Consider the following 14,657-nt stretch of genomic DNA (forward strand, 5'->3'; position numbering starts at 1 on the left):
TGGTGGAAAATGTCAGGGGGAGGCACAAGAACCTGAGCATGAGGAGGCCGGACACCCTGGACAGGGGAGAGCTGAGTGTGCCAATGACAGACACCTTCTTTGCTTCTTATTGGAATCACTTGGAGGAGAGTGGGTTGAGGGGAAAACCCAGACAAATCTATCACTGAGATGAGTCTGGGCTTCATAGCGACAAGAGCAGGCACAAACTGTTGGCTCCCCGGGATGCAAAACACGTGTACCAGTAGGCTCCGGGGACCAAGGAGCACATCACAGAGCTGGCCTGCTTCAACACAGCTGGAGAGGACATCCCCATGTTTATCATCTACCTCAAGTGATTTCCCAGCGGCCACTACACACTGGGAGCCCCCCCTCCCCCATGCCTTATATGGACGGTCCAAAAGTGGCTACATTGACAGGGACCTGTTCAGGAAGTGGCTTCAGCACTCGCCCGCTCCTTCTCCTCTCCGATGGGCACAAGTACCACATGGACCCGGAGGTGCTCGCGGCGACACTAAGGGAAAGGGTTATACTTCTCTGTCTTCCACCACACTGCACCCATATCATGCAGCCGCTGGACGTGGCATACTTTGATAGCAAAGGACCCGAGGCACATCCTTACCGTCCTGAAGTATCGACCAGACCGATACAGAAGACTCCCTCACCGGGAAGGAATACACTCGCCAATGGCAGGAGAGGGGTTAGAAGGACAGGGCCAAGGCAGAGGAGAAAGAGCATCGGGCAGCCCTCAAAACACAGAGGGCATAGGAGAGGGCTGCCATGGATGAGATGATCGACACCATCACATCTGCTGGTCTCCCAGCTAGAACCACTTCTGTTAGCTGCATCACCTGTGCCTCCCAGTATGCAACACCTGTAGCAGCTGCCGGAGCCCCCAGCTACAGAAGAAGGCCACATAGCTGCTCCCTCGGCCACACAATCGTTGGCCCCTGAATCCAACCACTAGCAACACCAGCTCCTCCAAGCCATTGTCAGTGGTTTCGTCAAAATGTGGTGGTGGAGCTAGATTTTTATTGTGATTTCTGTGACAATATAGGGATACAGGTTGAGATGTAATTGTTTGTTTGTTTTGTTTGTTTTCATATGCAATGATTTATTTGTAAAACTATATATTACATGTCTAAAATATAATATATATATATATATATATATATATATATATATATATATATATATATTAACCCATCTTTAACCCATATTTATTCCATTACTTTCCAAGTGCATCTCTGCAACACAAACTCTTCATTGTTTATGTCAATGCACATCACTGAATTTAAAGTTTAATTTGATGTAATTTGAAGTAAATGATTCATTTATACTTTTGGATTAAACGTATCTACTTTTTCTAAATAAGATGAATCTATTCAACAAATTATGACACATTATGTAGGTTACAACATTGAAAAATATATTTGTGAAGAATCATTTTTAAGAGTCCACAGGAGGACTAAGCAATGGAAAGTTGACAGGCAAGTAAATTATTTTCAACCGAAAGGCTAGTCAACTAGTCAATTATCTAGTAAACACTTTGGAGCGAGGTTGGTCTCTCGTTTTTTAACAAAATTAAACGGATATATCTTGTAAGGGAACAAAATAGTAATGTGGCCAACAACTGGGGACCATATGCCAATGATACAGGATGATTATTTTAGCTAAACAGCTTATCAAAAAGCTGCTACAGTAATAGTAGTACTACCACCGAAATGTCAAACATGCTAATTGTTAACCCGTTAGCTAACATTTTGACGACACTAATAATCACAAAACATTGACGGATTGATTACAGGATAACACTGTGCTGGTAATACGGGGTTCCACTCTAGCTGTACCCAAAGACTTCCAGTGTTTGCACTAAGGTAGTTAGCATTGGCTCACAAAACTACCTCTAACATCCTTCATACTGGACGCAGAGACATAAAAATGTAGTTAAGTTAAGTGCCTAAATCCCAAACTATCCCTTTATGTGGTGAAACAGAAATTAAGAGTTCCATTGGCGAATATATATCTACTACTTGTTTTATTGTATTTTCTTTTCTTAACTCCTATTTTTTCTGGGAGTGTATCCTCAAGGGGAGTGAGTGTGCAGCAGGGTGATCTTTGTTGGTCCTCTGTCTCCTCCTTAAGTGCTTTGTCCCTCTCCCTGTTCCTAGAGTCATGTCCTTGACTCCAGCAGCACAACCTTGCCTTTTCAGGAGACAGAATTAATAATATCCTTCACCTACACAACTTCCTTAAACCCTCTCAGCAGTAGAGACCACAATTCAACCGTGCCTTTTCAAAGTCTATATTTTATATCGAATTCCTATTTTCTTTCTCTTAACTAACTCTTCAACCTTCTCAGCAATACCCGAAATAAGGAGCTACAGTCAGTATCAGTATAGTGATTAATAACAAACTGGTCTTAAATGCATCTAAAACTAAAAACATTGTATTTGGTTAAAAACATTATCTAAGACCTAAACCTCAACTGGAGTGTGTGACCATTGAGCAAGTTGACGAAGCTAAACTCCTAGGTATAACATTGGATGCTCAATTATCACGGTCAAGTCATATTGACAAAGTTGATGTGAAGATAGGGAGGGGTATGTCTGTTATAAAAAGACGTTATGCGTCTTTTACACAAAAACCAACTGTTCTAGTTGCACGCCTTGGCCTTAATAAGTGCACATACAGAACTAACATCAACAACATGTATGCCAGTCTTTCTTGTTTGAGGATTGATGAGAGATGAACTGCTTCTCTTATAGTTTTTATGATAATCAAATAACATTCAGCTCAGTCACACATACATACCCCTCAAGACATGGCACCAGGGGTCTCTTCACAGTCCCCAAGTCCAAAATGATTTCTCGGCAACGTACAGTATTATCCAGAGCCAGGATTGCATGGAACGCCCTTCCATTTCCAATTACTCAAGCAAAATTCGAATGACCTTTAATAAAGAACGGATTAAACAACATCTCGTGGAACGGCTAGACTGTGAGGGAACACACACAAACACATGCACACACAGACACACTCTACAATAGAACAACAGAAATTATAGAAACAATACAACAACAACAAAAATGTAGTTGTATCTTTTGTATTTGTTGTAAGTTTTATTGTTTGCGGTGCTTAATTTGTATATCGGGAGGTTTAGGAACAAAAAGTGAGTGCGGAAGGGGATTGACGTGGGGAGCTCTGACGAACGAAAAAGAACCACATTTATAATAAAGTGTTGCATGCATATCATCACATTTGCGTACTGGCATGGAATAGTAGAGTAGAGGCACTTACAGAAGTTGCACATATGAACGAAATATTTTTTTATGCCGCGTTCAATACAACTGGGAACTCGGAACTGGGAAATCTCCGACTTCAGTGACAATTGGGAAATCTGGAAAAATGAGCTCCACTTGGAAAATTACTTTTGAATGGTCATCCAAATTAGAAGTCCAATTTGGGATCTGGCCTCTTTCTAGAGCTCCGACTTTCCGACCTGAAGATCAATGTCGTCATGATTCGACCTCGTAAGTTTCCAGTTGTCTTGAAAGCACCATAATACCGCAAAATGATCGAAAATCCAGGTTACTTTAACACTTCCAAACTGAGAATCTGAGATCAGTGAAAAGGACCTTGTCTTGAATCAATCAAGAGCCTAGGGCTAGGTGTGTGTAGACACATATTGTATGCTATACTTTGAGGATGAAATTATAGTCATAAAAATGCTTCCCAGTTTCACTGACTCAACCAATCATACTTGCTGATGATGGCCTATGCGCTCTTGCCAAAAGCCTCTCTCTCTCGTTTTACTTTGTAAAACAATATTTGGAAGTTGGTCAAATATACATGTATTGGTAGACTACAGCTGACAGATTAGTCTTCTCTTTTCAGCAGGAGACATTTGCTCCCTACCTGTGTTTTCCCGTGGTTGTAGGCTATTTGAAATATTGCGAAAGGCCAGTTTTTTCTGGATGCTGTTTGTTCACTAACATATTTGCCGTGCGTTCCCGACTGTAGGCTATGCGTAGTTATTCGGCTACACTCCACAGCTAGTCTATTTTTAAAATAAGCTATTTATCCTCTCTGGCAACATTGTAGGCTTTCTCATGGTGTAGCAGACTATTCTGAATTATTTAATTTCTGTCTGAACAGACATCAGTAACCATTCGCGCTGCTATGATTCTATAAGGAAATACATGATGAAGTGCAATGCTGGCAAGATGAGAGTTGCAGGCTCATGTGTATCAGATCAGAGGGAGAGAGATCATAGAAAGTGTGTGTGTGTGTGGGGGGGGGGTGGGGGGGGGGGGCAACAAAGAGGCAACGTTTATTATAATTTTTACAATGCAAAAAGTGACAATTATTGTTCATGCAAAAAGGTGTACCGGATCCAGCCAAATAGGTTCCGGAAGGAAACAGTCCAAAACGGAGAGGTGTCGGTTCCTGTTCCGGCAGGATCTGGCTCAAATTAAGCACTGATTGTTTGTTTATAGCATTTTACATTTGTGTGACTGTCCTTGTCTATCAGTGTATCGGTGTTTTGTTACTTGTCATGTTTTGTGTATTTTGTGGACCCCAGGAAGAGTAGCTGCTGCTTCTGCAAAAGCTGATAGGGATCCAAATAAACAAATACCCCAGTGGGCACAGACGTCAATTCAACGTCAACTCCACGTTGGGTCAACGTAATTTCATTGACATGACATGGAAACCATGTTGATTCAACCAGTGTGTGCCCACTGAGTGTACAACACATTATGGACACCTGCCCTTTCCTTGACATAATGTAGACTGATCAAGATAATCCAGTTGAAAGCTATGAGCCCTTATTAAGGTCACTTGTTAAATCCACTTCAATCAATGAAGATGAAGGGGAAGAAACAGGTTAAGTCATTTTGCCACAACTTTGGAAGTATGCTTGGGGTCATTGTCCATTTGGAAGACCCATTTGCGACCAAGCTTTAACTTCCTGACTGATGTCTTGAGAAGTTGTTTCAATATATCCACATAACTGTCCTGCCTCATGATGCCATCTATTTTATGAAGTGCACCAGACCCTCCAGCAGAAAAGCACCCCCACAACATGATGCTGCCACCCCCGTGCTTCAGGGTTGGGATAGTGTCCTTTGGCTTGCAAGCCTCCCCCTTTTTCCTCCTCTATTTTTGTTTCATCAGACCAGAGGACATTTCTCCAAAAAGTACGATCTTTGTCCCCATGTGCAGTTACAAACCGTAGTCTGGCTTTTTTATGGCGGTTTTGGACAAGTGGCTTCTTCCTTGCTGAGCGACCTTTCAGGTTATTTCGATATAGGACTTGTTTTTCTGTGTATACAGATACTTTTGCACCTGTTTCCTCCAGTATCTTCACAAGGTCTTACTTGTGTCATGCACAAAGTGAAACGGATGTCGTCTGGAGATAGAGAGGAGGACCAAAGCGCAGCGTAAATGATGATATTTAATTGAAACAAACTGAGCACTAAAATACAAAACAATAAATGATGTGAACAAAATGAAAACCGAAACAGTACCGTGTGGCCCAAACACTCACACAGAAACAAACACCCACAAACCAAAAGTGAAACCCAGCCTACCTAAGTATGATTCTCAATCAGAGACAACTAAGGACACCTGCCTCTGATTGAGAACCATACTAGGCCGAACACAAAAACCAACATAGAAAAACAAACATAGACTGCCCACCCCAACTCACGCCCTGACCATATGATAACAAAATAATAAAATAACAGAACTATGGTCAGAACGTGACACAAAGTAGATGTTCTTATACTTCCTACCAATGTAATTTGGTATTTTTTATTTTATTTTACAAGGCATGTCAGTTAAGAACAAATTCTTATTTACAATGACACCTGCCCCGGCCAAACCCTAATAACGCTGGGCCAATTGTGCACTGCCCTATGGGACTCCAATTGGATACAGCCTTGAATCAAACCAGGGTCTGTAGTGACTCCTCTAGCACTGAGATGCAGTTCCTTCGACGCTGGTAACATTAGAAAAGGAAATGTACATATTTGAAAGAACACAACATTTTCATTAGTTAATGTTACTGTAGGCTATTTATAAAAATTGAAATCCACAAAAACACAGAATTTCAAGTGTAAAATCAATTTTATTCGTAGAGTGGCCTTGTTACAGTTGTGAAACAAAACGCAAGTGTGTTGAAATACAGTAAAAGTGTATAACATAAATAAATACCCAAACTGCAGCAAGTTCCTCCTTTCCCCTAGTACAGCAGTGCCATCTTACCCAAAACATTATCTGACACTTTCTCATCTGCTGCTCTATATCGATTGTTTCCCAGATATGGAAAGCCGTTCAGCATGAATCAGAATAATAATCAGAGATGTCATGGTCCATTTCTTCCCCGCAATCTGAGTCGTTTTCATTCAGATCTTGTAGCAATGCTAACACAGCATGTGCGTCCATTCGTCTTGGTCTTGTCATTGTAAATTACGCACGCTCTCACTGTGTAGCCAACTCCAAGTAGACCTAGAGTAGACAAATAAGACTGCTTGGATTTGGTGGACTGATATTGGGTAGGGAATACAATAGAATGGTCCTCCCTGTTCTTCATTCACAATCGCTTCCCCTCACCAACTAACCCATTCTCCCCCATCATACTATACTTAGTTTATTTAATATGTTGTTATATGCGTTAAATTAGTCTCGGCATAGTTTAAGTTCAGTTTTGAAGCCATTTACGGGTGATTATGAACTGTGCATCATGGGCATGGCACATTCAATTATCGGAGAAGGAGCAGAGCAGGCCGGGGAAAACCATTCAAAAACTACATGGTTATAACTCCAGATCTGTTTGTGATATTAACATTCTAACAATGACAATGTGTTATATAGACTATTTGGGAAAAGTCAAGGAGGAGGTGGGACATTAAAAATGGCAGAGTAATTAAATATTTAAATTCATTTTGAGTCATTATGATGCTCTGCCTTTCTAGTATTAATATACACAAACACAAATACATCAATTCATATTTAGTTTAGGGAGGTCATAAAAAACATGATACTAGGCAATTTGAATCCCCAATTACTCTGAGGTGCTGACCTGTTGCACCCTCTACAACCACTGTGATTATTATTATTTGACCCTGCTGGTCATCTATTAAGGCTTGAACATCTTGGTCATTTACTGTTATTATCTCCACCCAACACAGCCAGAAGAGGACTGGCCACCCCTCAGAACCTGGTTCCTCTCTAGGTTTCTTCCTAGGTTCCTGCCTGCCTAGGGAGTTTTTTCTAGCCACCGTGCTTCTACATCTGCATTGCTTGCTGTTTGGTGTTTTAGGCTGGGTTTCTGTATAGCACTTTGTGACATCAGCTGATGTAAAAAGGGCTTTATAAATACATTTGATTGTTTTGAATTGTATTTATCTGTGCTTAGTAGCCAAGGCTATGGCTGCCCCATGCCAATCTATGGCTGCCCCATGCAAATCTATGGCTGCCCCATGCCAATCAATGGCTGCCCCATGCCAATCTATGGCTGCCCCATGCCAATCTATGGCTGCCCCATGCCAATCTATGGCTGCCCCATGCCAATCTATGGCTGCCCCATGCCAATCTATGGCTGCCCCATGCCAATCTATGGCTGCCCCATGCCAATCTATGGCTGCCCCATGCCAATCGATGGCTGCCCCATGCCAATCGATGGCTGCCCCATGCCAATCTATGGCTGCCCCATGCCAAACGATGGCTGCCCCATGCCAATCCATGGCTGCCCCATGTCAATCTATGGCTGCCCCATGCCAATCCATGGCTGCCCCATGCCAATCTATGGCTGCTCCATGCCAATAAAATCAACATGTTCATTTAGCAGGCCTTGCCTTACCACACATATTTTACAGTAAGAATGTAATGGAATATCCCAAATGGCTATTGCTGATTGTCACCAATAGCCCACTCACATTAGGAATGTATGGAGCCATGGTTATTATAGGAAACAGTTGTATTTTGATACAATACATGCAATTTGCAGTTATTTGGCAAAAATAGGTTCATTACCAACCTTGGAATCTGCTCTTTCTGATAGGGTATAGCAATCAAAACATCTGGCCTGCATGGACTTCTGTAGGATGATATGGAATAAGTGCTATTTGGTATGCTCCTTGATTCTTTGTCAATATGTGCTGTCAGTGCAGGCTATGCAGGTCATCAGTCTCCTCGTTCTCTATTTGACAATTGATAATATTGTCACCCATCAACTCAATATTAGGAGGATGTACTTAATGTTTTGTACACTCAGTGCATAACTACTGCAGATATGTTATCCTATAACTCTTCTGTCAACTATGGAATTATTACTTAGTATCCTTGGAAATGTTGTTGTGTATAAATATAAGGATCAGAGCCAATTCCAATGGAATTATAAATTTCATTTTTTTTTCGACAATCTTCAATTTATGGCATTGGATTGAATTGGAATTAGACTAACACATATATATATATATATATATATATATATATATATTCAAATACAAATAATTGGAATTTAATTGAATTGGAATTCAACATTTGTACATTTCCCAGTTAATGCAAGTAATGCACTCATTATGAGAAATCGACTGCATGATTTGTTTAAATAATTTCAACTTGTACTTCTATATTTCCAGTTTAGCTAGGCTTTCTGAACAGTGATATGGTCAGCCTTAAATACTGAGCCAATTGAATTCATATTGGAATTTGTGTAATTGTTGGAGATCATACTGAATTGGGAATTGAATTCTTGGAATATACCTAACCTTGGAATTGTGAGGAATGGAATTATCTCTGAATTCAAAGACTGACCTAGAATTTGAATAAAATGGAATGGAATTTACAGGGAGGGGGAATTTAATTATAATTGAATTTGTGGGATTAACCCAAGCCTTATAATTACTGTATACAACCAGTTTTCTTTAAATGCAATGTTAGGAGATTGACTCCTGACTCCGATGTCTTTGATTTCCTGTCACGGAATCCAAACCAAACACACAATGAAGTCAATTTACGGCAGCTGTGAGGGCAATGGATTGTCACAGCATAAGGAAATAACACTAGTGGGGAGGAATAAAAGAATACCCCAGAAATGTTTGGCCCCCCACAGTACTGACAATTAGAATGGACTCCAGAGTGCTAGAACCACCGTCACGATCCGGAACCACGGAATGACCGATGACCGTAATTACCCCCTCAGAACATAAACAAACCCAGCACTCTAAATGAGAACAACCCTCAAAGGAAGACGGGTATTGGGCGAAAGGCAGCCCTCGGGCCAAGGGCTGGGAGGCACAGAGCAGAAAAGATGCAAAACAAAAGAGTCTTGCCATTTGTAATCTGTATGACCACAAGAAAAGAATGTCAGGCTGTAATAGCATGGTATGCCATTTCACACCGTCACAGCTCTCATTTCTGTTAAACTCAGTTTAGCCACAGAGCCACAGTCATTGGCTGCTCTGCCCTGCTCTGCTTGGTTCTTTTGTTGCAAGGCATTACACTGTGACATAGCAGGTCAATGGTGGATTGATGTAGTTTGAAAAGGGAAATATGGTTGTGAATGCAGGTCAGAATTGTGTTTTGAAACAGGGACCCTGGGGCTATAGTCACACCACACTAACCACCTGTATGTATTAACCAGCAACATCACAATAGATTGAATAGCCTGGGACAGGGTTTCATTTATGTATGGGCAGAGTGAGGCTCAAGCCATTTCCATCAATATAATTTTATTCATTCATGTCTGTAGAATATGAGATCAGTATTCTGCCAAACAGCCTCAAATGGAGATTACGCCACCACAGCCGTAAATTGAATTACACACAACAGCACCCCTCCTCTCTCTTGTTCTCTCTCTCTCTCTCTCTCTCTCTCTCTCTCTCTCTCTCTCTCTCTCTCTCTCTCTCTCTCTATACTCTCAATTCCTCACTTTCACTTTTTCGCTCTCTCTCTCACTCACTTTCTTTCTCTCTCTTTCTTCACTCTCTACCTACCTCTCTCTCTATCTCTCCCTCTATCTCTCTCTCGCCACCCTCTCTCTGTCTCTATCTCTCTCCTTATTTTCCCTGGTTTTCTGTCTTTGATTAAATCTAGAACATAATCACACAGCTCGCTGCTGCCACATCTCAGCTCGCTCTGCATCACATTTGAATATTGTACTGTACTTCTCCTCCAACAGAGTAGAGAGAATAGAGAGAGAGTATTACTTTATTAAGTAAGCAGTTCAGCAGCATTCTGCTATCTAAGTCATACAATAATTCCTTCTGCCCTTTGCATAATAGTTTGTTTGAGTCTGAGGTTTCATCAATATGAAGAATCTGCTTTGAAGAATGTGTCTAAACCAATCATTTGGGGCAGAGGGATTCACCATGCATCAGTATGACTGAATAGTATTAAGAAATGACCTTTTAGTGTTGACGTGTATTCATTCATTACCAGGCCTACAATAGGTGGGTGTAATTGTCTACAATTCTGCGTCCAGACGGGATGGGTCCTTAGAATGACAAATATATAATCTGCTCGTCTGTGGGGTTGTGTGGCAGAGTGTGAAATTAATACTTCTCTTTTTTCCTGAGAGTAATAAATAACGCCCTTGGAGAGGAGAGAAAGAAGCCTACGTCACAAATGCCACTCTATTCCTTATATACACTCTATACACGGAAGAAGCCACTGCTCCAGATCCGCCATAAAAAAAGCCATACTACGGTTTGCAATTGCACATGGGGACAAAGATCATCATTTTTGGAGAAATGTCCTCTTGTCTGAATATAACTGTTTGGCCATAATGACCATTGTTATGTTTGGAGGAAAAAGGGGGAGGCTTGTGTCGTGGAAGGATCAGAATATTTTTGGTAACATATGTAAGATGTTTAATATTCATCAAATGTGTGTAAGTTAATTCTCATCAGAATGGTATTTTTGTATAATACTGTGGCGAGGTTGCAGTTATCTGTTCTATGTCAGGACTAAGTTGCATGGGCCACAGAGAGGGGAGAGGTCAAGGGGTCATCATGTGTAAACATATCTTTTCGGTGTGGCAGTGACTCCCTACTTTTCCCATGGGGGGAAAGGAGGGTGGCAGTGTCTGGAATCATTCTATGCTCCCTCTTTGTTGACCTATAGGGTCACTCTCCTCTCCGTGAGTTTGTCCTCTGATTGGTTTGTCCTCTTTGTCCTCTGATTGGTTTTGTCATGTCGTCTAGGAGGGGTGGATCTTTGCTATAAAGGATCCCATTTGCCATTGTGTACTCTCAACTTTTCATTAGAGATACTGAACTGTTGAAAGTCAAAATGCTATTGCAAAAGCTTAATTATTATTAAAGGTGAAGATTAAGCATAACTCTGACTCGTGTGATTTGCTCTCTCATCATTTGGTAATTAAGGAAATTTCCACGACATTCGCAAGCCGAAGAACATCATCACAACCATGAAGCACCGGGGTGGCAGCATCATGTTGTGGGGCTGCTTTGCTGCAGGAGGGACTGGTGCACTTCACAAAATAGATGGCATCATGAGGTAGGAAAATTATGTGGATATATTGAAACAACATCTCAAGACACCAGTCAGGAAGTTAAAGCTTGGTCGCAAATGGGTCTTCCAAATGGACAATGACCCCAAGTATACTTCCAAAGTTGTGGCAAAATGGCTTAAGGACAATGAAGTCAAGGTATTGGAGTGGCCATCACAATGCCCTGACCTCAATTCCAAAGATTTGTGGGCAGAACTGATAAAATGTGTATGAGCAAGGAGGCCTACAATCCTGATCCAATTACACCAGCTCTGTTAGGAGGAATGGGCCAAAATTCACAAAACGTACTGTGGGACGTATGTGGAAGGCTACCTGAAACATTTGACCCAAGTTAAACAATTTAAAGGCAATGCTGCCAAATACTACTATAGTGTACTTCTGACCCACTAGGAATGTGATGAAAGAAATAAAAGCTGAAAGAAATATTTCTCTCTACTATTATTCTGACATTTCACATCCTTATTAAAATGAAGTGGTGATCCTGACTGACCTAAGACAGGGAATTATGTCTAGGATTAAATGTCATGAATTTTGAAAAACTGAATTTTAATGTATTTGGCTAAGGTGTATGTAAACTTCCGACTTCAACTGTAAGTGATTTCGCTTGTCTGGTAGGCTCGTGTCACTGGACAGGTCGGATGTGCTTCCCTTTGTAGTCTGTAATGGTTTGCATGCCCTGCCACATCCGATGATTGTCCCAACCAGTGTAGTACGATTCGATCTTAGTCCTGTATTGGCGCTTTGCCTGTTTGATGGTTCGTCTGAGGGAAGAGCAGGATTTCTTCTAAGCTCCTTCAATATGGCAGTTCTAGCCTTTAGCTCAGTGCAAATGTTGCCTGTAATCCATGGCTTCTGATTGGGGTATATATGTACGGTCACTGTGGGGACAACGTCATCGATGCACTTATTGATAAAGCCAGGGACTGATCTGGTGTACTCCTCAATGATATCGGAAGAATCCCAGAACATATTCCGGTCTGTGCTAGCAAAATAGACCTGTAGTTTAGCATCTGCTTCATCTGACAACTTTTTTATTGACTGAGTCATTGGTGCTTCCTGCTTACATTTTTGCTTGTCAGCAGGAATCAGGAGGATAGAATTATGGTCAGATTTGCCAAATGGAGGGCTATGGAGAGCTTTGTATGCATCTCTGTGTGTTAAGTAAACCTCAAACACATGGAATAAATCAATACAATTACATCATTCTTCTCTCTGTGATACAGAATACTTGGCTGCCTCTGGAAGGTTGATTCATGGCTGTGCCAAAGTTCACACTGATGGTGTTGTGAATGAAAATGTTGATTTGTTTTGCTTCTGAATTATGACTTTCAAGGTCCCTGGCTGACAAAAAATGATTTTGTTTCCATGTCCTCTTTGTGTAATTGTTACATTGTATATAGGGCATGACATTATATTTGTAGAAATAATTTATAAAGTGGGGAATATTACCTGTGAAAGTTAGCTTTTTAATCAGCTCGTTGTTAAAATCAGCCTAATCTACTGTATATAATATAATTTATTGAATTACATTGTCATTCTTCATGCTAATGCTTGATATTAGGCTAATGATATGGACTGGGATGCTGATTGTTGCTGGTTTGGCTGATAATCAATTACAGTGTGAATGGTGCACATAGCCTCCCCATGCTGCACTGAGAGAGAGAGAGAGAGAGAGAGAGAGAGAGAGAGAGAGAGAGAGAGAGAGAGAGAGAGACTCCTCCAGGAACTGTTTACACACAGGCAAATCTAAACTAAACTCTCCCTCGCTCCTGGTGGCCTTTCATTCCTCCATCTTATCCCTCCATCCCTGAAGGAGGAGAGCAGAGGAGGAGAGGAGCAGTATTAACCCACTGAGGTTCTGACATGATAACTACATCGCAGGTTCCGTATTTTTACAGCACCTGCAATAAGGTACAGTCATGGTTAGAATATTTAAACCAAAGTATTCTATCACACAAGCATGATACATGAACACATTTTTTTCAATGAAAATTCAAGCAAGATGAGTATACTGACAGTATGCCTCAGTTAAAACCTTTTGCTCCTACCTGGCACGCAGGCGTCCCATCTAGAGCTCTGGAAATGCAAATGCACTACGCTAAATGCTAATAGTATTAGTTAAAACTCAAAAGTTCATTAAAATACACATGCAGGGTATTGAATTAAAGCTACACTCGTTGTGAATCCAGGCAACAAGTCAGATTTTTAAAATGCTTTTCGGCGAAAGCATGAGAAGCTATTATCTGATAGCATGTAACACCCCAAAAGACCCGCAGGGGACGTAAACAAAATAATTAGCATAGTCGTCGCTACACAAACCGCACAAATAAAATATAAAACATTCATTACCTTTGACCATCTTCTTTGTTGGCACTCCTAGATGTCCCATAATCACTATTGGGTCTTTTTTCGATTAAATCGGTCCATATATAGCCTAGATATCGATCTATGAAGACTGTGTGATAAACGGAAAAAAAAAAAAATTTTTCAAAAAGTCGACGATAAACTTTCACAAAACACTTCGAAATACTTTTGTAATGCAACTTTAGGTATTAGTACACGTTAATAAGCGATACAATTCATCAGGAGGCGATGTCAATTCTATAGGTGTCTGTCTCGAAAAAATGTCTGGAGAGAGCTCGACCAAAACATCCGGTCGGAGACCGGAGGGAATCGGTTCCCTTGATTCGGTATGACCAAGAATCAAAGCTAAATCAAATGACAAGACTCTAGACAACGTGTGGAAGCTGTAGGCACTGCAACCTCGGCCTCATTTAATTTGGTTCACTTTGAACAATTCCTTGAAGTCGCGCATGGATATTTATTTCCATTTTCAGTGATCAGATTTTCCTGCACTTTTCGATGAAACGCACGTTCTGTTATGGTCACAGCCGTGATTTAACCAGTTTTATAAACGTCTGAGTGTTTTCTATCCACACATACTAATCATATGCATATACTATATTCCTGGCCTGAGTAGCAGGGCGCTGAAATGTTGCGCGATTTTTAACAGAATGTTCGAAAAAGTAGAGGGTCGACTTAACAGGTTAATGAGTGAGCTTACAGAAGGTATTTGATAGAACATAATTACAAAAATGTTCTTACCTATTTTGTATCACTT

Source organism: Oncorhynchus keta, chromosome 34, assembly GCF_023373465.1.
Source record: "Oncorhynchus keta strain PuntledgeMale-10-30-2019 chromosome 34, Oket_V2, whole genome shotgun sequence".
NCBI lineage: Eukaryota > Metazoa > Chordata > Actinopteri > Salmoniformes > Salmonidae > Oncorhynchus > Oncorhynchus keta.